Source organism: Camelus dromedarius, chromosome 13 (genome assembly GCF_036321535.1).
Source record: "Camelus dromedarius isolate mCamDro1 chromosome 13, mCamDro1.pat, whole genome shotgun sequence".
Taxonomy (NCBI): domain Eukaryota; kingdom Metazoa; phylum Chordata; class Mammalia; order Artiodactyla; family Camelidae; genus Camelus; species Camelus dromedarius.
This window is the reverse complement of record NC_087448.1, coordinates 39,334,327-39,353,440: the sequence shown is the minus strand read 5'-3', so window position 1 is coordinate 39,353,440 and position 19,114 is coordinate 39,334,327.

Genomic DNA, 19,114 nt, shown 5'->3' with positions numbered 1-19,114 from the left:
TACTCTGGAATCTCAGTGTGTTTCCTAGTGCCAGTTTGAAGTTCCTGCAGTTTTCACTGTAAAACCGAGTTGGAGCTTGTGCCTCCCCATATATATGTATGGAGTGTAGTTTGCAACTGAAAAGAAACTTTGTGTTCCCAACAAGCTAGGTGAAGGACGGCTTTCACACACACTTATCTCTCAGAACTGATCATGTGGAGAGACGTTCGTTCATCTAGCACAAAGGGAATGGGTTGCAGGAGAAACTTTTTCTCTGGTTTCTCAGTGTGTTTCCTAGTGCCGGTTTGAAGTTCCTGCAGTTTTCACTGTAAAACGGAGTTGGAGCTTGTGCCTCCCCATATACATGTATGGAGTGTAGTTTGCAACTGAAAAGAAACTTTGTGTTCCCAACAAGCTAGGTGAAGGACGGCTTTCACACACACTTATCTCTCAGAACTGAGCATGTGGAGAGACGTTCGTTCATCTAGCACAATGGGATTAGTTGCAGGAGAAACTTTTTCTCTGGTTTCTCAGTGTGTTTCCTAGTGCCGGTTTGAAAGTCCTTCAGTTTTCTCTGTAAAACCGTGTTGGAGCTTGTGCCTCCCCATATATATGTATGGAGTGTAGTTTGCAACTGAAAAGAAACTTTGTGTTCCCAACAAGCTAGGTGAAGAACGGCTTTAACACACACTTATCTCTCAGAACAGAGCATGTGGAGAGACGTTCGTTCATCTAGCACAAATGGAATGGGTTGCAGGAGAAACTTTTACTCTGGAATCTCAGTGTGTTTCCTAGTGCCTTTTTGAAGTTCCTGCAGTTTTCACTGTACAACCGAGTTGGAGATTGTGCCTCCCCATATATATGTATGGAGTGTAGTTTGCAACTGAAAAGAAACTTTGTGTTCCCAACAAGCTAGGTGAAGGACGGCTTTCACACACACTTATCTCTCAGAACTGAGCATGTGGAGAGACGTTCGTTCATCTAGCACAAAGTTAACTGGATGCAGGAGAAACATTTACTCTGGTTTCTCAGTGTGTTTCCTAGTGCCGGTTTGAAGTTCCTGCAGTTTTCACTGTAAAACCGAGTTCGAGCTTGTGCCTCCACATATATATGTATGGAGTGTAGTTTGCAACAGAAAAGAAACTTTGTGTTCCCAACAAGCTAGGTGAAGGACGGCTTTCACACACAATAATCTCTCAGAATTGAGCATGTGGAGAGACGTTCGTTCATTTAGCACAAAGGGAATGGGTAGCAGGAGAAACTTTTTCTCTGGTTTCTCAGTGTGTTTCCTAGTGCCGGTTAGATGTTCCTGCAGTTTTCACTGTAAAACCGAGTTCGAGCTTGTGCCTCCACATATATATGTATGGAGTGTAGTTTGCAACTAAAAAGAAACTTTGTGTTCCCAACAATCTAGGTGAAGGACGGCTTTCACACACACTTATCTCTCAGAACTGAGCATGTGGAGAGACGTTCGTTCATCTAGCACAAAGGGAATGAGTTGCAGGAGAAACTTTTACTCTGGTTTCTCAGTGTGTTTCCTAGTGCCTGTTTGAAGTTCCTGAAGTTTTCACTGTAAAACCGAGTTGGAGCTTGTGCCTCCCCATATATATGTATGGAGTGTAGTTTGCAACTGAAAAAAAACTTTGTGTTCCCAACAAGCTAGGTGAAGGACGGCTTTCACACACACTTATCTCTCAGAACTGAGCATGTGGAGAGATGTTCGTTCATCTAGCACAAATGGAATGGGTTGCAGGAGAAACTTTTACTCTGGAATCTCAGTGTGTTTCCTAGTGCCAGTTTGAAGTTCCTGCAGTTTTCACTGTAAAACCGAGTTGGAGCTTGTGCCTCCCCATATATATGTATGGAGTGTAGTTTGCAACTGAAAAGAAACTTTGTGTTCCCAACAAGCTAGGTGAAGGACGGCTTTCACACACACTTATCTCTCAGAACTGATCATGTGGAGAGACGTTCGTTCATCTAGCACAAAGGGAATGGGTTGCAGGAGAAACTTTTTCTCTGGTTTCTCAGTGTGTTTCCTAGTGCCGGTTTGAAGTTCCTGCAGTTTTCACTGTAAAACGGAGTTGGAGCTTGTGCCTCCCCATATACATGTATGGAGTGTAGTTTGCAACTGAAAAGAAACTTTGTGTTCCCAACAAGCTAGGTGAAGGACGGCTTTCACACACACTTATCTCTCAGAACTGAGCATGTGGAGAGACGTTCGTTCATCTAGCACAAATGGAATGGGTTGCAGGAGAAATTTTTCTCTGGTTTCTCAGTGTGTTTCCTAGTGCCGGTTTGAATTTCCTGCAGTTTTCACTGTAAAACCGAGTTGAAGCTTGTGCCTCCCCATATATATGTATGGAGGGTAGTTTGCAACTGAAAAGAAACTTTGTGTTCCCAACAAGCTAGGTGAAGGACGGCTTTCACACACACTTATCTCTCAGAACTGAGCATGTGGAGAGACGTTCGTTCATCTAGCACAATGGGAATAGTTGCAGGAGAAACTTTTTCTCTGGTTTCTCAGTGTGTTTCCTAGTGCCGGTTTGAAGGTCCTTCAGTTTTTTCTGTAAAACCGTGTTGGAGCTTGTGCCTCCCCATATATATGTATGGAGTGTAGTTTGCAACTGAAAAGAAACTTTGTGTTCCCAACAAGCTAGGTGAAGGACGGCTTTCACACACACTTATCTCTCAGAACTGAGCATGTGGAGAGACGTTTGTTCATCTAGCACAAATGGAATGGGTTGCAGGAGAAACTTTTACTCTGGAATCTCAGAGTGTTTCCTAGTGCCGGTTTGAAGTTCCTGCAGTTTTCACTGTAAAACCGAGTTGGAGCTTGTGCCTCCCCATATATATGTATGGAGTGTAGTTTGCAACTGAAAAGAAACTTTGTGTTCCCAACAAGCTAGGTGAAGGACGGCTTTCACACACACTTATCTCTCAGAACTGAGCATGTGGAGAGACGTTCGTTCATCTAGCACAAAGGGAATGGGTTGCAGGAGAAACTTTTTCTCTGGTTTCTCAGTGTGTTTCCTAGTGCCGGTTTGAAGTTCCTGCAGTTTTCACTGTAAAACGGAGTTGGAGCTTGTGCCTCCCCATATATATGTATGGAGTGTAGTTTGCAACTGAAAAGAAACTTTGTGTTCCCAACAAGCTAGGTGAAGGACGGCTTTCACACACACTTATCTCTCAGAACTGAGCATGTGGAGAGACGTTCGTTCATCTAGCACAAAGGGAATGGGTTGCAGGAGAAACATTTTCTCTGGTTTCTCAGTGTGTTTCCTAGTGCCGGTTTGAAGTTCCTGCAGTTTTCACTGTAAAACCGAGTTGGAGCTTGTGCCTCCCCATATATATGTATGGAGTGTAGTTTGCAACTGAAAAGAAACTTTGTGTTCCCAACAAGCTAGGTGAAGGACGGCTTTCACACACACTTATCTCTCAGAACTGAGCATGTGGAGAGACGTTCGTTCATCTAGCACAAAGGGAATGGGTTGCAGGAGAAACTTTTTCTCTGGTTTCTCAGTGTGTTTCCTAGTGTCGGTTTGAAGTTCCTGCAGTTTTCACTGTAAAACCGAGTTGGAGCTTGTGCCTCCCCATATATATGTATGGAGTGTAGTTTGCAACTGAAAAGAAACTTTGTGTTCCCAACAAGCTAGGTGAAGGACGGCTTTCACACACACTTATCTCTCAGAACTGAGCATGTGGAGAGACGTTCGTTCATCTAGCACAATGGGATTAGTTGCAGGAGAAACTTTTTCTCTGGTTTCTCAGTGTGTTTCCTAGTGCCGGTTTGAAAGTCCTTCAGTTTTCTCTGTAAAACCGTGTTGGAGCTTGTGCCTCCCCATATATATGTATGGAGTGTAGTTTGCAACTGAAAAGAAACTTTGTGTTCCCAACAAGCTAGGTGAAGAACGGCTTTAACACACACTTATCTCTCAGAACAGAGCATGTGGAGAGACGTTCGTTCATCTAGCACAAATGGAATGGGTTGCAGGAGAAACTTTTACTCTGGAATCTCAGTGTGTTTCCTAGTGCCTTTTTGAAGTTCCTGCAGTTTTCACTGTACAACCGAGTTGGAGATTGTGCCTCCCCATATATATGTATGGAGTGTAGTTTGCAACTGAAAAGAAACTTTGTGTTCCCAACAAGCTAGGTGAAGGACGGCTTTCACACACACTTATCTCTCAGAACTGAGCATGTGGAGAGACGTTCGTTCATCTAGCACAAAGGGAATGGGTTGCAGGAGAAACATTTACTCTGGTTTCTCAGTGTGTTTCCTAGTGCCGGTTTGAAGTTCCTGCAGTTTTCACTTAAAACCGAGTTGGAGCTCTTGCCTCCCCATATATAAGTATGGAGTGTAGTTTGCAACTGAAAAGAAACTTTGTGTTCCCAACAAGCTAGGTGAAGGACGGCTTTCACACACACATATCTCTCAGAACTGAGCATGTGGAGAGACGTTCGTTCATCTAGCACAAAGGGAATGGGTTGCAGGAGAAACTTTTTCTCTGGTTTCTCAGTGTGTTTCCTAGTGCCGGTTTGAAGTTCCTGCAGTTTTCACTGTAAAACCGAGTTGGAGCTTGTGCCTCCCCATATATAAGTATGGAGTGTAGTTTGCAACTGAAAAGAAACTTTGTGTTCCCAACAAGCTAGGTGAAGGACGGCTTTCACACACACTTATCTCTCAGAACTGAGCATGTGGAGACACGTCCGTTCATCTAGCACAAAGGGAATGGGTTGCAGGAGAAACTTTTTCTCTGGTTTCTCAGTGTGTTTCCTAGTGCCGGTTTGAAGTTTCTGCAGTTTTCACTGTAAAACCGGGTTGGAGCTTGTGCCTCCCCATATATATGTATGGAGTGTAGTTTGCAACTGAAAAGAAACTTTGTGTTCCCAACAAGCTAGGTGAAGGACGGCTTTCACACACACTTATCTCTCAGAACTGAGCATGTGGAGAGACGTTCGTTCATCTAGCACAAAGGGAATGGGTTGCAGGAGAAACTTTTTCTCTGGTTTCTCAGTGTGTTTCCTAGTGCCGGTTTGAAGTTCCTGCAGTTTTCACTTAAAACCGAGTTGGAGCTCTTGCCTCCCCATATATATGTATGGAGTGTAGTTTGCAACTGAAAAGAAACTTTGTGTTCCCAACAAGCTAGGTGAAGGACGGCTTTCACACACACTTATCTCTCAGAACTGAGCATGTGGAGAGACGTTCGTTCATCTAGCACAAAGGGAATGGGTTGCAGGAGAAACTTTTTCTCTGGTTTCTCAGTGTGTTTCCTAGTGCCGGTTTGAAGTTCCTGCAGTTTTCACTGTAAAACGGAGTTGGAGCTTGTGCCTCCCCATATATATGTATGGAGTTTAGTTTGCAACTGAAAAGAAACTTTGTGTTCCCAACAAGCTAGTTGAAGGACGGCTTTCACACACACTTATCTCTCAGAACTGAGCATGTGGAGAGACGTTCGTTCATCTAGCACAAAGGGAATGGGTAGCAGGAGAAACTTTTTCTGTGGTTTCTCAGTGTGTTTCCTAGTGCCGGTTAGATGTTCCTGCAGTTTTCACTGTAAAACCGAGTTCGAGCTTGTGTCTCCACATATATATGTATGGAGTGTAGTTTGCAACTAAAAAGAAACTTTGTGTTCCCAACAAGCTAGGTGAAGGACGGCTTTCACACACACTTATCTCTCAGAACTGAGCATGTGGAGAGACGTCCGTTCATCTAGCACAAAGGGAATGGGTTGCAGGAGAAACTTTTTCTCTGGTTTCTCAGTGTGTTTCCTAGTGCCGGTTTGAAGTTCCTGCAGTTTTCACTGTAAAATCGGGTTGGAGCTTGTGCCTCCCCATATATATGTATGGAGTGTAGTTTGCAACTGAAAAGAAACTTTGTGTTCCCAACAAGCTAGGTGAAGGACGGCTTTCACACACACTTATATCTCAGAACTGAGCATGTGGAGAGACGTTCGTTCATCTAGCACAAAGGGAATGGGTTGCAGGAGAAACTTTTTCTCTGGTTTCTCAGTGTGTTTCCTAGTGCCGGTTTGAAGTTCCTGCAGTTTTCACTGTAAAACCGGGTTGGAGCTTGTGCCTCCCCATATATATGTATGGAGTGTAGTTTGCAACTGAAAAGAAACTTTGTGTTCCCAACAAGCTAGGTGAAGGACGGCTTTCACACACACTTATCTCTCAGAACTGAGCATGTGGAGAGACGTTCGTTCATCTAGCACAAAGGGAATGGGTTGCAGGAGAAACTTTTTCTCTGGTTTCTCAGTGTGTTTCCTAGTGCCGGTTTGAAGTTCCTGCAGTTTTCACTTAAAACCGAGTTGGAGCTCTTGCCTCCCCATATATATGTATGGAGTGTAGTTTGCAACTGAAAAGAAACTTTGTGTTCCCAACAAGCTAGGTGAAGGACGGCTTTCACACACACTTATCTCTCAGAACTGAGCATGTGGAGAGACGTTCGTTCATCTAGCACAAAGGGAATGGGTTGCAGGAGAAACTTTTTCTCTGGTTTCTCAGTGTGTTTCCTAGTGCCGGTTTGAAGTTCCTGCAGTTTTCACTTAAAACCGAGTTGGAGCTCTTGCCTCCCCATATATATGTATGGAGTGTAGTTTGCAACTGAAAAGAAACTTTGTGTTCCCAACAAGCTAGGTGAAGGACGGCTTTCACACACACTTATCTCTCAGAACTGAGCATGTGGAGAGACGTTCGTTCATCTAGCACAAAGGGAATGGGTTGCAGGAGAAACTTTTTCTCTGGTTTCTCAGTGTGTTTCCTAGTGCCGGTTTGAAGTTCCTGCAGTTTTCACTGTAAAACCGAGTTGGAGCTTGTGCCTCCCCATATATATGTATGGAGTGTAGTTTGCAACTGAAAAGAAACTTTGTGTTCCCAACAAGCTAGGTGAAGTACGGCTTTCACACACACTTATCTCTCAGAACTGAGCATGTGGAGAGACGTTCGTTCATCTAGCACAATGGGATTAGTTGCAGGAGAAACTTTTTCTCTGGTTTCTCAGTGTGTTTCCTAGTGCCGGTTTGAAGGTCCTTCAGTTTTCTCTGTAAAACCGTGTTGGAGCTTGTGCCTCCCCATATATATGTATGGAGTGTAGTTTGCAACTGAAAAGAAACTTTGTGTTCCCAACAAGCTAGGTGAAGAACGGCTTTCACACACACTTATCTCTCAGAACTGAGCATGTGGAGAGACGTTCGTTCATCTAGCACAAATGGAATGGGTTGCAGGAGAAACTTTTACTCTGGAATCTCAGTGTGTTTCCTAGTGCCTTTTTGAAGTTCCTGCAGTTTTCACTGTACAACCGAGTTGGAGATTGTGCCTCCCCATATATATGTATGGAGTGTAGTTTGCAACTGAAAAGAAACTTTGTGTTCCCAACAAGCTAGGTGAAGGACGGCTTTCACACACACTTATCTCTCAGAACTGAGCATGTGGAGAGACGTTCGTTCATGTAGCACAAAGTTAACTGGATGCAGGAGAAATATTTACTCTGGTTTCTCAGTGTGTTTCCTAGTGCCTTTTTGAAGTTCCTGCAGTTTTCACTGTAAAACCGAGTTGGAGATTGTGCCTCCCCATATATATGTATGGAGTGTAGTTTGCAACTAAAAAGAAACTTTGTGTTCTCAACAAGCTAGGTGAAGGACGGCTTTCACACACACTTATCTCTCAGAACTGAGCATGTGGAGAGACGTCCGTTCATCTAGCACAAAGTGAATGGGTTCCAGGAGAAAGTTTTTCTCTGGTTTCTCAGTGTGTTTCCTAGTGCAGGTTTGAATTTCCTGCAGTTTTCACTGTAAAACCGAGTTGGAGCTTTTGCCTCCCCATATATATGTATGGAGTGTAGTTTGCAACTGAAACGAAACTTTGTGTTCCCAACAAGCTAGGTGAAGGACGGCTTTCACACACACTTATCTCTCAGAATTGAGCATGTGGAGAGACTTTCGTTCATCTAGCACAAAGGGAATGGGTAGCAAGAGAAACTTTTTCTCTGGTTTCTCAGTGTGTTTCCTAGTGCCGGTTTGAAGTTCCTGCAGTTTTCACTGTAAAACCGAGTTCGAGCTTGTGCCTCCACATATATATGTATGGAGTGTAGTTTGCAACTGAAAAGAAACTTTGTGTTCCCAACAAGCTAGGTGAAGGACGGCTTTCTCACACACTAATCTCTCAGAACTGAGCATGTGGAGAGACGTCCGTTCATCTAGCACAAAGGGAATGGGTTGCAGGAGAAACTTTTTCTCTGGTTTCTCAGTGTGTTTCCTAGTGCCGGTTTGAAGTTCCTGCAGTTTTCACTGTAAAACCGAGTTGGAGCTTGTGCCTCCCCATATATATGTATGGAGTGTAGTTTGCAACTGAAAAGAAACTTTGTGTTCCCAACAAGCTAGGTGAAGGACGGCTTTCACACACACTTATATCTCAGAACTGAGCATGTGGAGAGACGTTCGTTCATCTAGCACAAAGGGAATGGGTTGCAGGAGAAACTTTTTCTCTGGTTTCTCAGTGTGTTTCCTAGTGCCGGTTTGAAGTTCCTGCAGTTTTCACTTAAAACCGAGTTGGAGCTCTTGCCTCCCCATATATATGTATGGAGTGTAGTTTGCAACTGAATAGAAACTTTGTGTTCCCAACAAGCTAGGTGAAGGACGGCTTTCACTCACAATTATCTCTCAGAATTGAGCATGTGGAGAGACGTTCGTTCATCTAGCACAAAGGGAATGGGTAGCAGGAGAAACTTTTTCTGTGGTTTCTCAGTGTGTTTCCTAGTGCCGGTTAGATGTTCCTGCAGTTTTCACTGTAAAACCGAGTTCGAGCTTGTGCCTCCACATATATATGTATGGAGTGTAGTTTGCAACTAAAAAGAAACTTTGTGTTCCCAACAAGCTAGGTGAAGGACGGCTTTCACACACACTTATCTCTCAGAACTGAGCATGTGGTGAGACGTTCGTTCATCTAGCACAAAGGGAACGAGTTGCAGGAGAAACTTTTACTCTGGTTTCTCAGTGTGTTTCCTAGTGCCTGTTTGAAGTTCCTGCAGTTTTCACTGTAAAACCGAGTTGGAGCTTGTGCCTCCCCATATATATGTATGGAGTGTAGTTTGCAACTGAAAAAAAACTTTGTGTTCCCAACAAGCTAGGTGAAGGAAGGCTTTCACACACACTTATCTCTCAGAACTGAGCATGTGGAGAGAAGTTTGTTCATCTAGCATAAATGGAATGGGTTGCAGGAGAAACTTTTACTCTAGAATCTCAGTGTGTTTCCTAGTGCCGGTTTGAAGTTCCTGCAGTTTTCACTGTAAAACCGAGTTGGAGCTTGTGCCTCCCCATATATATGTATGGAGTGTAGTTTGCAACTAAAAAGAAACTTTGTGTTCCCAACAAGCTAGGTGAAGGACGGCTTTCACACACACTTATCTCTCAGAACTGAGCATGTGGTGAGACGTTCGTTCATCTAGCACAAAGGGAACGAGTTGCAGGAGAAACTTTTACTCTGGTTTCTCAGTGTGTTTCCTAGTGCCTGTTTGAAGTTCCTGCAGTTTTCACTGTAAAACCGAGTTGGAGCTTGTGCCTCCCCATATATATGTATGGAGTGTAGTTTGCAACTGAAAAAAAACTTTGTGTTCCCAACAAGCTAGGTGAAGGACGGCTTTCACACACACTTATCTCTCAGAACTGAGCATGTGGTGAGACGTTCGTTCATCTAGCACAAAGGGAACGAGTTGCAGGAGAAACTTTTACTCTGGTTTCTCAGTGTGTTTCCTAGTGCCTGTTTGACGTTCCTGCAGTTTTCACTGTAAAACCGAGTTGGAGCTTGTGCCTCCCCATATATATGTATGGAGTGTAGTTTGCAACTGAAAAAAAACTTTGTGTTCCCAACAAGCTAGGTGAAGGAAGGCTTTCACACACACTTATCTCTCAGAACTGAGCATGTGGAGAGAAGTTTGTTCATCTAGCACAAATGGAATGGGTTGCAGGAGAAACTTTTACTCTAGAATCTCAGTGTGTTTCCTAGTGCCGGTTTGAAGTTCCTGCAGTTTTCACTGTAAAACCGAGTTGGAGCTTGTGCCTCCCCATATATATGTATGGAGTGTAGTTTGCAACTGAAAAGAAACTTTGTGTTCCCAACAAGCTAGGTGAAGGACGGCTTTCACACACACTTATCTCTCAGAACTGAGCATGTGGAGAGACGTTCGTTCATCTAGCACAAATGGAATGGGTTGCAGGAGAAACTTTTACTCTGGAATCTCAGTGTGTTTCCTAGTGCCGGTTTGAAGTTCCTGCAGTTTTCACTGTAAAACCGAGTTGGAGCTTGTGCCACCCCATATATATGTATGGAGTGTAGTTTGCAACTGAAAAGAAACTTTGTGTTCCCAACAAGCTAGGTGAAGGACGGCTTTCACACACACTTATCTCTCAGAACTGAGCATGTGGAGAGACGTTCGTTCATCTAGCACAAAGGGAATGGGTTGCAGGAGAAACTTTTTCTCTGGTTTCTCAGTGTGTTTCCTAGTGCCGGTTTGAAGTTCCTGCAGTTTTCACTGTAAAACCGAGTTGGAGCTTGTGCCTCCCCATATATAAGTATGGAGTGTAGTTTGCAACTGAAAAGAAACTTTGTGTTCCCAACAAGCTAGGTGAAGGACGGCTTTCACACACACTTATCTCTCAGAACTGAGCATGTGGAGAGACGTTCGTTCATCTAGCACAATGGGAATAGTTGCAGGAGAAACTTTTTCTCTGGTTTCTCAGTGTGTTTCCTAGTGCCGGTTTGAAGGTCCTTCAGTTTTCTCTGTAAATCCGAGTTGGAGCTTGTGCCTCCCCATATATGTGTATGAAGTGTAGTTTGCAACTGAAAAGAAACTTTGTGTTCCCAACAAGCTAGGTGAAGGACGGCTTTCACACACACTTATCTCTCAGAACTGAGCATGTGGAGAGACGTTCGTTCATCTAGCACAAAGGGAATGGGTTGCAGGAGAAACTTTTTCTCTGGTTTCTCAGTGTGTTTCCTAGTGCCGGGTTGAAGTTCCTGCAGTTTTCACTTAAAACCGAGTTGGAGCTCTTGCCTCCCCATATATATTTATGGAGTGTAGTTTGCAACTGAAAAGAAACTTTCTGTTCACAACAAGCTAGGTGAAGTACGGCTTTCACACACACTTATCTCTCAGAATTGAGCATGTGGAGAGACGTTCGTTTATCTAGCACAAAGGGAATGGGTAGCAGGAGAAACTTTTTCTCAGGTTTCTCAGTGTGTTTCCTAGTGCCGGTTAGATGTTCCTGCAGTTTTCACTGTAAAACCGAGTTCGAGCTTGTGCCTCCACATATATATGTATGGAGTGTAGTTTGCAACTAAAAAGAAACTTTGTGTTCCCAACAAGCTAGGTGAAGGACGGCTTTCACACACACTTGTCTCTCAGAAATGAGCATGTGGAGAGACGTTTGTTCATCTAGCACAAATGGAATGGGTTGCAGGAGAAACTTTTACTCTGGAATCTCAGTGTGTTTCCTAGTGCCGGTTTGAAGTTCCTGCAGCTTTCACTGTAAAACCGAGTTGGAGCTTGTGCCTCCCCATATATATGTATGGAGTGTAGTTTGCAACTGAAAAGAAACTTTGTGTTCCCAACAAGCTAGGTGAAGGACGGCTTTCACACACACTTATCTCTCAGAACTGAGCATGTGGAGAGACGTTCGTTCATCTAGCACAAAGGGAATGGGTTGCAGGAGAAACTTTTTCTCTGGTTTCTCAGTGTGTTTCCTAGTGCCGGTTTGAAGTTCCTGCAGTTTTCACTGTAAAACCGAGTTGGAGCTTGTGCCTCCCCATATATATGTATGGAGTGTAGTTTGCAACTGAAAAGAAACTTTGTGTTCCCAACAAGCTAGGTGAAGGACGGCTTTCACACACACTTATCTCTCAGAACTGAGCATGTGGAGAGACGTTCGTTCATCTAGCACAATGGGAATAGTTGCAGGAGAAACATTTTCTCTGGTTTCTCAGTGTGTTTCCTAGTGCCGGTTTGAAGGTCCTTCAGTTTTCCCTGTAAAACCGAGTTGGAGCTTGTGCCTCCCCATATATATGTATGGAGTGTAGTTTGCAACTGAAAAGAAACTTTGTGTTCCCAACAAGCTAGGTGAAGGACGGCTTTCACACACACTTATCTCTCAGAACTGAGCATGTGGAGAGAAGTTTGTTCATCTAGCACAAATGGAATCGGTTGCAGGAGAAACTTTTACTCTAGAATCTCAGTGTGTTTCCTAGTGCCGGTTTGAAGTTCCTGCAGTTTTCACTGTAAAACCGAGTTGGAGCTTGTGCCTCCCCATATATATGTATGGAGTGTAGTTTGCAACTAAAAAGAAACTTTGTGTTCCCAACAAGCTAGGTGAAGGACGGCTTTCACACACACTTATCTCTCAGAACTGAGCATGTGGTGAGACGTTCGTTCATCTAGCACAAAGGGAACGAGTTGCAGGAGAAACTTTTACTCTGGTTTCTCAGTGTGTTTCCTAGTGCCTGTTTGAAGTTCCTGCAGTTTTCACTGTAAAACCGAGTTGGAGCTTGTGCCTCCCCATATATATGTATGGAGTGTAGTTTGCAACTGAAAAAAAACTTTGTGTTCCCAACAAGCTAGGTGAAGGACGGCTTTCACACACACTTATCTCTCAGAACTGAGCATGTGGAGAGAAGTTTGTTCATCTAGCACAAATGGAATGGGTTGCAGGAGAAACTTTTACTCTAGAATCTCAGTGTGTTTCCTAGTGCCGGTTTGAAGTTCCTGCAGTTTTCACTGTAAAACCGAGTTGGAGCTTGTGCCTCCCCATATATATGTATGGAGTGTAGTTTGCAACTGAAAAGAAACTTTGTGTTCCCAACAAGCTAGGTGAAGGACGGCTTTCACACACACTTATCTCTCAGAACTGAGCATGTGGTGAGACGTTCGTTCATCTAGCACAAAGGGAACGAGTTGCAGGAGAAACTTTTACTCTGGTTTCTCAGTGTGTTTCCTAGTGCCTGTTTGAAGTTCCTGCAGTTTTCACTGTAAAACCGAGTTGGAGCTTGTGCCTCCCCATATATATGTATGGAGTGTAGTTTGCAACTGAAAAAAAACTTTGTGTTCCCAACAAGCTAGGTGAAGGACGGCTTTCACACACACTTATCTCTCAGAACTGAGCATGTGGAGAGAAGTTTGTTCATCTAGCACAAATGGAATGGGTTGCAGGAGAAACTTTTACTCTAGAATCTCAGTGTGTTTCCTAGTGCCGGTTTGAAGTTCCTGCAGTTTTCACTGTAAAACCGAGTTGGAGCTTGTGCCTCCCCATATATATGTATGGAGTGTAGTTTGCAACTGAAAAGAAACTTTGTGTTCCCAACAAGCTAGGTGAAGGACGGCTTTCACACACACTTATCTCTCAGAACTGAGCATGTGGAGAGACGTTCGTTCATCTAGCACAAATGGAATGGGTTGCAGGAGAAACTTTTACTCTGGAATCTCAGTGTGTTTCCTAGTGCCGGTTTGAAGTTCCTGCAGTTTTCACTGTAAAACCGAGTTGGAGCTTGTGCCACCCCATATATATGTATGGAGTGTAGTTTGCAACTGAAAAGAAACTTTGTGTTCCCAACAAGCTAGGTGAAGGACGGCTTTCACACACACTTATCTCTCAGAACTGAGCATGTGGAGAGACGTTCGTTCATCTAGCACAAAGGGAATGGGTTGCAGGAGAAACTTTTTCTCTGGTTTCTCAGTGTGTTTCCTAGTGCCGGTTTGAAGTTCCTGCAGTTTTCACTGTAAAACCGAGTTGGAGCTTGTGCCTCCCCATATATAAGTATGGAGTGTAGTTTGCAACTGAAAAGAAACTTTGTGTTCCCAACAAGCTAGGTGAAGGACGGCTTTCACACACACTTATCTCTCAGAACTGAGCATGTGGAGAGACGTTCGTTCATCTAGCACAATGGGAATAGTTGCAGGAGAAACTTTTTCTCTGGTTTCTCAGTGTGTTTCCTAGTGCCGGTTTGAAGGTCCTTCAGTTTTCTCTGTAAATCCGAGTTGGAGCTTGTGCCTCCCCATATATGTGTATGAAGTGTAGTTTGCAACTGAAAAGAAACTTTGTGTTCCCAACAAGCTAGGTGAAGGACGGCTTTCACTCACACTTATCTCTCAGAACTGAGCATGTGGAGAGACGTTCGTTCATCTAGCACAATGGGAATAGTTGCAGGAGAAACATTTTCTCTGGTTTCTCAGTGTGTTTCCTAGTGCCGGTTTGAAGGTCCTTCAGTTTTCCCTGTAAAACCGAGTTGGAGCTTGTGCCTCCCCATATATATGTATGGAGTGTAGTTTGCAACTGAAAAGAAACTTTGTGTTCCCAACAAGCTAGGTGAAGGACGGCTTTCACACACACTTATCTCTCAGAACTGAGCATGTGGAGAGAAGTTTGTTCATCTAGCACAAATGGAATGGGTTGCAGGAGAAACTTTTACTCTAGAATCTCAGTGTGTTTCCTAGTGCCGGTTTGAAGTTCCTGCAGTTTTCACTGTAAAACCGAGTTGGAGCTTGTGCCTCCCCATATATATGTATGGAGTGTAGTTTGCAACTAAAAAGAAACTTTGTGTTCCCAACAAGCTAGGTGAAGGACGGCTTTCACACACACTTATCTCTCAGAACTGAGCATGTGGTGAGACGTTCGTTCATCTAGCACAAAGGGAACGAGTTGCAGGAGAAACTTTTACTCTGGTTTCTCAGTGTGTTTCCTAGTGCCTGTTTGAAGTTCCTGCAGTTTTCACTGTAAAACCGAGTTGGAGCTTGTGCCTCCCCATATATATGTATGGAGTGTAGTTTGCAACTGAAAAAAAACTTTGTGTTCCCAACAAGCTAGGTGAAGGACGGCTTTCACACACACTTATCTCTCAGAACTGAGCATGTGGAGAGAAGTTTGTTCATCTAGCACAAATGGAATGGGTTGCAGGAGAAACTTTTACTCTAGAATCTCAGTGTGTTTCCTAGTGCCGGTTTGAAGTTCCTGCAGTTTTCACTGTAAAACCGAGTTGGAGCTTGTGCCTCCCCATATATATGTATGGAGTGTAGTTTGCAACTGAAAAGAAACTTTGTGTTCCCAACAAGCTAGGTGAAGGACGGCTTTCACACACACTTATCTCTCAGAACTGAGCATGTGGTGAGACGTTCGTTCATCTAGCACAAAGGGAACGAGTTGCAGGAGAAACTTTTACTCTGGTTTCTCAGTGTGTTTCCTAGTGCCTGTTTGAAGTTCCTGCAGTTTTCACTGTAAAACCGAGTTGGAGCTTGTGCCTCCCCATATATATGTATGGAGTGTAGTTTGCAACTGAAAGAAAACTTTGTGTTCCCAACAAGCTAGGTGAAGGACGGCTTTCACACACACTTATCTCTCAGAACTGAGCATGTGGAGAGAAGTTTGTTCATCTAGCACAAATGGAATGGGTTGCAGGAGAAACTTTTACTCTAGAATCTCAGTGTGTTTCCTAGTGCCGGTTTGAAGTTCCTGCAGTTTTCACTGTAAAACCGAGTTGGAGCTTGTGCCTCCCCATATATATGTATGGAGTGTAGTTTGCAACTGAAAAGAAACTTTGTGTTCCCAACAAGCTAGGTGAAGGACGGCTTTCACACACACTTATCTCTCAGAACTGAGCATGTGGAGAGACGTTCGTTCATCTAGCACAAATGGAATGGGTTGCAGGAGAAACTTTTACTCTGGAATCTCAGTGTGTTTCCTAGTGCCGGTTTGAAGTTCCTGCAGTTTTCACTGTAAAACCGAGTTGGAGCTTGTGCCACCCCATATATATGTATGGAGTGTAGTTTGCAACTGAAAAGAAACTTTGTGTTCCCAACAAGCTAGGTGAAGGACGGCTTTCACACACACTTATCTCTCAGAACTGAGCATGTGGAGAGACGTTCGTTCATCTAGCACAAAGGGAATGGGTTGCAGGAGAAACTTTTTCTCTGGTTTCTCAGTGTGTTTCCTAGTGCCGGTTTGAAGTTCCTGCAGTTTTCACTGTAAAACCGAGTTGGAGCTTGTGCCTCCCCATATATAAGTATGGAGTGTAGTTTGCAACTGAAAAGAAACTTTGTGTTCCCAACAAGCTAGGTGAAGGACGGCTTTCACACACACTTATCTCTCAGAACTGAGCATGTGGAGAGACGTTCGTTCATCTAGCACAATGGGAATAGTTGCAGGAGAAACTTTTTCTCTGGTTTCTCAGTGTGTTTCCTAGTGCCGGTTTGAAGGTCCTTCAGTTTTCTCTGTAAATCCGAGTTGGAGCTTGTGCCTCCCCATATATGTGTATGAAGTGTAGTTTGCAACTGAAAAGAAACTTTGTGTTCCCAACAAGCTAGGTGAAGGACGGCTTTCACACACACTTATCTCTCAGAACTGAGCATGTGGAGAGACGTTCGTTCATCTAGCACAAAGGGAATGGGTTGCAGGAGAAACTTTTTCTCTGGTTTCTCAGTGTGTTTCCTAGTGCCGGGTTGAAGTTCCTGCAGTTTTCACTTAAAACCGAGTTGGAGCTCTTGCCTCCCCATATATATGTATGGAGTGTAGTTTGCAACTGAAAAGAAACTTTCTGTTCCCAACAAGCTAGGTGAAGTACGGCTTTCACACACACTTATCTCTCAGAATTGAGCATGTGGAGAGACGTTCGTTTATCTAGCACAAAGGGAATGGGTAGCAGGAGAAACTTTTTCTCAGGTTTCTCAGTGTGTTTCCTAGTGCCGGTTAGATGTTCCTGCAGTTTTCACTGTAAAACCGAGTTCGAGCTTGTGCCTCCACATATATATGTATGGAGTGTAGTTTGCAACTAAAAAGAAACTTTGTGTTCCCAACAAGCTAGGTGAAGGACGGCTTTCACACACACTTGTCTCTCAGAACTGAGCATGTGGAGAGACGTTCGTTCATCTAGCACAAAGGGAACGAGTTGCAGGAGAAACTTTTACTCTGGTTTCTCAGTGTGTTTCCTAGTGCCTGTTAGAAGTTCCTGCAGTTTTCACTGAAAAACCGAGTTCGAGCTTGTGCCTCCCCATATGTATGTATGGAGTGTAGTTTGCAACTGAAAAAAAACTTTGTGTTCCCAACAAGCTAGGTGAAGGACGGCTTTCACACACACTTATCTCTCAGAAATGAGCATGTGGAGAGACGTTTGTTCATCTAGCACAAATGGAATGGGTTGCAGGAGAAACTTTTACTCTGGAATCTCAGTGTGTTTCCTAGTGCCGGTTTGAAGTTCCTGCAGCTTTCACTGTGAAACCGAGTTGGAGCTTGTGCCTCCCCATATATATGTATGGAGTGTAGTTTGCAACTGAAAAGAAACTTTGTGTTCCCAACAAGCTAGGTGAAGGACGGCTTTCACACACACTTATCTCTCAGAACTGAGCATGTGGAGAGACGTTCGTTCATCTAGCACAAAGGGAATGGGTTGCAGGAGAAACTTTTTCTCTGGTTTCTCAGTGTGTTTCCTAGTGCCGGTTTGAAGTTCCTGCAGTTTTCACTGTAAAACCGAGTTGGAGCTTGTGCCTCCCCATATATATTTATGGAGTGTAGTTTGCAACTGAAAAGAAACTTTGTGTTCCCAACAAGCTAGGTGAAGGACGGCTTTCACACACACTTATCTCTCAGAACTGAGCATGTGGAGAGACGTTCGTTCATCTAGCACAATGGGAATAGTTGCAGGAGAAACATTTTCTCTGGTTTCTCAGTGTGTTTCCTAGTGCCGGTTTGAAGGTCCTTCAATTTTCCCTGTAAAACCGAGTTGGAGCTTGTGCCTCCCCATATATATGTATGGAGTGTAGTTTGCAACTGAAAAGAAACTTTGTGTTCCCAACAAGCTAGGTGAAGGACGGCTTTCACACACACTTATCTCTCAGAACTGAGCATGTGGAGAGACGTTCGTTCATCTAGCACAAAGTTAACGGGTTGCAGGAGAAACATTTACTCTGGTTTCTCAGTGTGTTTCCTAGTGCCTTTTTGAAGTTCCTGCAGTTTTCACTGTACAACCGAGTTGGAGATTGTGCCTCCCCATATATATGTATGGAGTGTAGTTTGCAACTGAAAAGAAACTTTGTGTTCCCAACAAGCTAGGTGAAGGACGGCTTTCACACACACATATCTCTCAGAACTGAGCATGTGGAGAGACTTTCGTTCATCTAGCACAAAGTTAACGGGTTGCAGGAGAAACATTTACTCTGGTTTCTCAGTGTGTTTCCTAGTGCCGGTTTGAAGTTCCTGCAGTTTTCACTTAAAACCGAGTTGGAGCTGTTGCCTCCCCATATATATGTATGGAGTGTAGTTTGCAACTGAAAAGAAACTTTGTGTTCCCAACAAGCTAGGTGAAGTACGGCTTTCACACACACTTATCTCTCAGAATTGAGCATGTGTAGAGACGTTCGTTTATCTAGCACAAAGGGAATGGGTAGCAGGAGAAACTTTTTCTCTGGTTTCTCAGTGTGTTTCCTAGTGCCGGTTAGATGTTCCTGCAGTTTTCACTGTAAAACCGAGTTCGAGCTTGTGCCTCCACATATATATGTATGGAGTGTAGTTTGCAACTGAAAAGAAACTTTGTGTTCCCAACAAGCTAGGTGAAGGACGGCTTTCACACACACTTATCTCTCAGAACTGAGCATGTGGAGAGACGTTCGTTCATCTAGCACAAAGGGAACGAGTTGCAGGAGAAACTTTTTCTCTGGTTTCTCAGTGTGTTTCCTAGTGCCGGTTTGAAGTTCCTGCAGTTTTCCCTGTAAAACCGAGTTGGAGCTTGTGCCTCCCCATATATATGTATGGAGTGTAGTTTGCAACTGAAAAGAAACTTTGTGTTCCCAACAAGCTAGGTGAAGGACGGCTTTCACACACACTTATCTCTCAGAACTGAGCATGTGGAGAGACGTTCGTTCATCTAGCACAATGGGAATAGTTGCAGGAGAAACTTTTTCTCTGGTTTATCAGTGTGTTTCCTAGTGCCGGTATGAAGGTCCTTCAGTTTTCTCTGTAAATCCGAGTTGGAGCTTGTGCCTCCCCATATATGTGTATGAAGTGTAGTTTGCAACTGAAAAGAAACTTTGTGTTCCCAACAAGCTAGGTGAAGGACGGCTTTCACACACACTTATCTCTCAGAACTGAGCATGTGGAGAGACGTTCGT